At 38.1% G+C, this 5,023-nt stretch overlaps 1 non-coding gene across 1 annotated transcript; it reads left to right on the forward strand.

The window, feature by feature from the left end:
* Positions 1–1,309: 1,309 nt before the first annotated feature.
* trnav-cac (transfer RNA valine (anticodon CAC)) lies at positions 1,310–1,382 on the forward strand. The gene has a single exon. It is a non-coding gene; the product is annotated as a tRNA-Val (tRNA).
* Positions 1,383–5,023: the final 3,641 nt, after the last annotated feature.

A 5,023-nucleotide genomic window follows, 5' to 3' on the forward strand; every position in this document is an offset into this window, starting at 1 on the left:
ATCTATGCGTTATTTGTTTGGGCGAAGAGCACGCACGCGATGCCTCCGAGGGGGCAATCGGCGTGCACTGCTCTCGTTTTTTCCAAGGGAAAAGCTCTGCTCTCGTTTGTCTCTCTTTTCAAGGAAAGAGAGGCAGCCATCTGCTTTCCGCGATTCAGGACCCGCCGCTGCTGAGGCACGGAAGGGAATGAGCTCGTGGGGATCGCAGGTGGATCTGGCCGATTTTACCGTTAAATTCACAGTCATTTTTTACAGTGTAGGACAATATTTGACCGAGATACAACTATTTGAAAATCAAATGAAGCTTTGGTGCACAGTTTGCACCAAAAAATGGAGACAATCTAATTGATTATTCCCAGTTTTGTGCAGTAAATAGTGTAGCATTACATCCCTTCTAAGCGCTTTTCATATCTGAAAATGAATGACAAAAGCCAACAATGGCATTTCTGATGCGTTTCCAGGCCTGCCTATAGCCGGCATCAGCTAGAGATGACATGCTGTGGGTATTAGCAGACGTCCAACTGGATGTCATTGACATAATGGAATTTAGATAGCAGATTTGCTATGCTATAAATCAGCTTCAGTCTGGCCCGCTATTCAAACACAGCACTGAGGAAAAATACACAAGTTTGGCCTCGACAATAGCCGAGCACAAAGACCAACACTAGTTGCTGCCAATCACATGTTTGCATATTGTCATTTGAATGTATTGGTTTATAGTGGCATGTACTCACAGGAAAAGGATGTTTATTTGCGGCGTTCAATAGCCATCTGGGGTACCATTGTTACGTTTACCTTGCTGTCTGTTTCTGTTTTAAAATGTATTCTTGGAAAAGCAAGTTTTTGTTTTCTCACTGGTTTTTGTTTGACATATTGGTGTTATCCTGGCTGTGCAGAATAATATATCATAGATTCCAGAGAGAGATGGAAATCTTTAGGAATTTATTGATTCAGGCTCAGATTTCAATTAGTCCAAATAGTCAATAACTGTTCTGATCAATTCAGTCAGTGCATTTTTAACTAACAAAAATATGTCCTAAGAACGTTTTTCTAATGTCCCTATTAAGTTATGAAAAGTGTTATCTTTCATCCCAAATCATCACAGACTGTGGAAACTTAACACTGGACTTCAAGCAACTTGGGCTATGAGCTTCTCCACCCTTCCTCCAGACTCTAGTCGTGGTCAGATCTTGCCTTTCTTCGGACAAGGGTGTCCCTAGGGCAAGTATCTAGGCATGTTGTTGTGTCAACAGATGCCTCTGCCAGGGGCTGGGGTAGGCTGTCTCCAAACATAAGTTAAAAATGATAAGTTTCCGTAGTGTAGTGGTTATCACGTTTGCCTCACACGCAAAAAGTCCCCAGTTCGAAACTGTGCGGAAACAAAGGTGACTTTTTAGGGGAAGTCGTGGCCTAATGGTTAGAGAGTCGGATTCGTAACCCAAAGGTTGCGGGTTCCAGTCTCGTACCGGCAGGTATTGTAGGTGGGGGGAGTGAATGTACAGCGCTCTCCACTCGTGTGCATGCCCAAGGTCAGCCCTTGTGCTGGGCTAGGTGCCCGTGTGTAGTGATTCCCCCTTCGGGTGATCCCACATGTGTACTCTTCCACGGTACGGCTCCCCTCATGGTAAGCCCGTGTCTTTCCCTGGCAGTCGTTCTCTGCCATCTCTGCTGTGTAGTCATCTCACCCCAGGCGGGTTGAGTCTACCGCAGGGACTTCCATATGTAGCACTGCCCTGGGCCAGTCCATATGTGTAATTCCACATGATACCTCCTATGCACAGGATGTGGCTTCCGTAGCGTCCCCAACTGGGTACGCTTTCCCAGTGTTATACAGCAGTGGCGGACACCTCTGCCTAGCCCTGTCCTACCTTCCGCCCCAACTGGTGTGGGGGGACTTGCTGGCTTCCGCAGGGCACTGGAGGGGGTCAGCAATAGTGGCGTTTTCCATACGGATCCCAATTCGTCAGTCACGACTGACGTTTGAGATGGTTTTTGGTACTTATACCGCAAATATATATTCTTAAGGACATCAAAACCTAAAATAAAACTCCAGAAAGCTGTAAAATGTGGGACCTTTAAGGTAACGTTCAATTTATTTATTTATTTATTTTTTTATTTTTTTATTTTACAAACATTGTGGGAACATTAGTTTTGAATGTTCTCTCAAAGTTCTTAAACAAGTAGTAACATGTACAAAAATGTTACACAAACATTCAACATTTTAAAACGATTTAGAAGAAAATTGTTCCATGAGTGAGTCGATTTGAGTGTTTTTTGTTTTAGATTTTTTTTGAAACTTTGAAAGAGTCTTGTCAGAATGTTTGCTGGAGTTCTGAGAACATTCCCTGTGAACTCACAAGTTCAAGACTGATTCTTGAGTATTTTTGACTGAAAATAGCTAGGTTATAATATGAATTTATTCATCAGTTAGTCTTCATTGGTTGCACTCTATTTTGTTATTAAAAGTAACCAAGTAAAAGAAAATAAAAAATACATTATATATATATATATATATATATATATACACACACTTTAATATTAACTGTAGATTAATATTATATTATAGAAAACCTAATATTAATTAAATAAAAGGGAAAAGATATTAAAGATAATTCACTTTCATGACTATATTTCTTATCACACTTAATTATACTTTTAAAAAGTCCACTTCGTTATGTCAAATTGGAAGTTTTATTTTAAAGTACATTTTACATTGTTAATTTGTTATACTTTACACTTGTTTTTGATGTGTTGACTAACATACTAAAGCTAACATGCTAAAATATGTAATTGAATATCATTTTAATTATATTGTTTTATTCAATATCACATTTAAAGTTTATTTTAAATGCACTAAATCACTGAAAATGAATAATTACAAATATATTTAAAAACATGACACAAGATTCAATAGAAAGTTTCCAACCCAGTCTCATAAAAATACGTACCTCTGGGTACTTTTCTGCAACACCGTTTTTACGTACCTTACTGCACGTTTCGCTATCGTGTTGGAAATATGCCCTACACCAAACCCAACCCTAAACGCAAAACTGATATAAAAACGCATTTGTTGATGCAACCGTGTCATTTGAACTTACTTATATGCAGATTTGAACTGTTTTGCCATGAGACCAGGTTAAAAGTTTCAGATTAGAAGTTTCAATAGAAATGACATTAAAGTGTATTTTAGTTTACCATGAATGTGTGTCAGTACATTCAGCAGTTACATTTTAATATTTCAACAGACAATAGAAGTAATCATGAAATTAGATTATAAAGTTTACTTAAGTCCTACTTACCTTGGTGATTGAAAAAAATAAAAATAAATAAAAAACTAAAGTTTAGTTTATTGCACTTGAACTGCAGTTAACATGAAATTATGTGTCCAAAAACATTACATTCAATTCATACTAAAGCACATTCTTTATTATTTCCGTAATAACTCTTTTTAAAGTATGCTGAAGTGAAGTGTTTCCTTCGCATGGGTAATGTTGAGTTTTGCTGTGTTATGAGTGAAAAGAAAAGAAAAGAAAAGAAAAGAAAAGAAAAGAAAAGAAAGCATATACAATTAAATAACAGACTATTCTATTCTATTCTATTCTATTCTAACATGTAGCTCAATGTGCCCTTTATTAAATGCATGTCAAACACTGAACTTCCTTTTCTAATTAGCATCAAATCTATTTGTCAGGAAAAGAAAAAAATAATAAGTAAGCATATACAATTAAATAACAGACTATTCTATTCTATTCTATTCTATTCTAACATGTAGCTCAATGTGCCCTTTATTAAATGCATGTCAAACACTGAACTTCCTTTTCTAATTAGCATCAAATCTATTTGTCAGGGCATTTATCAACCGCTTTCATCATAATGTTCTCCAACCAATTAGCTTTCGTTAACATACTCTGCCTGTTATAGCGAGCATCATGGTTTCAATTATTGGACATATCTGCTATCAAAGCTTGTTTGAAACATTTTTTCTCTGGTAAATATAAAGGTTTATTAATCAACAGTTCTTGTCTCAGAATGTCTCTCTATTAAAGGCGCACATATTGAAATCCTTGCAGCTCGTTAATTGCCAGGCCCACCACTGTTTTCTGCATATCAATTACCTATTAGCCTTTTGTGCAGTGCATTATGACTTTGGCTGGACTCCCTGCCACTGTGAGCAGTGAGCATCACTGACTCGTCAATGAGACGCTGCAGTCGAGCATGTCCAAATCACATCACATTCAAGTCAAGGCCAAAGTGCACCAGAGTGATTTCCACATTTCATGGCTATCGTTTTGCATGAAGGGATTGTGAAATAATATTTAGCATCTGTCATTGTTCTGTGGGATGTTGTTTGGGTTAGATGTGGTGTGGTGTTGTAAAATTGAGGTAAAGTGAATGTTTGGAGGTGGTTAGCAGCTGATGTAATGAAGCAGACCTCAACTGGTTCGATATAGTTGACTATAAGGGTGTTTGTTTATTTATTTATCTATATTTATAATTAAGTCATTTTTCTCATTTCACAAGCAAAACACAGATTTGCTGATACATCTTTGGCTCTCTTGTGTTGGAGAGACACAGAGGTGATGATTGAGTTACCACGCAACTGAAGAGCGATACGTGTGTGGTGTGTGTGTGTGTGTGTGTGTGTGTGTGTGTGTGTGTTTGTGTCAGCATTGAAAGAGCCGGGTGACAGTGATGAATCGAGCTTGTGAACAAGTCTCACAAAAGACTGAGCCATTGAGGGGTGATAAACAGAGCGGCTGGCTATCAGATGTGTGTGTGTGTTTGTATGTCTGTGTGTAGGGCCGGATTGACCTCTTTTCGTGACATAGGCAAAACAAATTTTTGGGCCCCCCTTCCCTATTAATATAATAGGCCTAATATTACCACCAAAGCAAACAAAAGATATTTCTTAATCAGTGGAAACCGCTACAGTGTTTTCTATAGCAATAACGTCTCAGGTTACTTATGTAACCATGGTTCCCTGAGTAGGGAACGAGACACTGCGTCCTCTAGGGGTCGCTAT

This window comes from Sinocyclocheilus anshuiensis, unplaced genomic scaffold (genome assembly GCF_001515605.1).
Source record: "Sinocyclocheilus anshuiensis isolate Anshui unplaced genomic scaffold, SAMN03320099.WGS_v1.1 scaffold3, whole genome shotgun sequence".
Classification (NCBI taxonomy): domain Eukaryota; kingdom Metazoa; phylum Chordata; class Actinopteri; order Cypriniformes; family Cyprinidae; genus Sinocyclocheilus; species Sinocyclocheilus anshuiensis.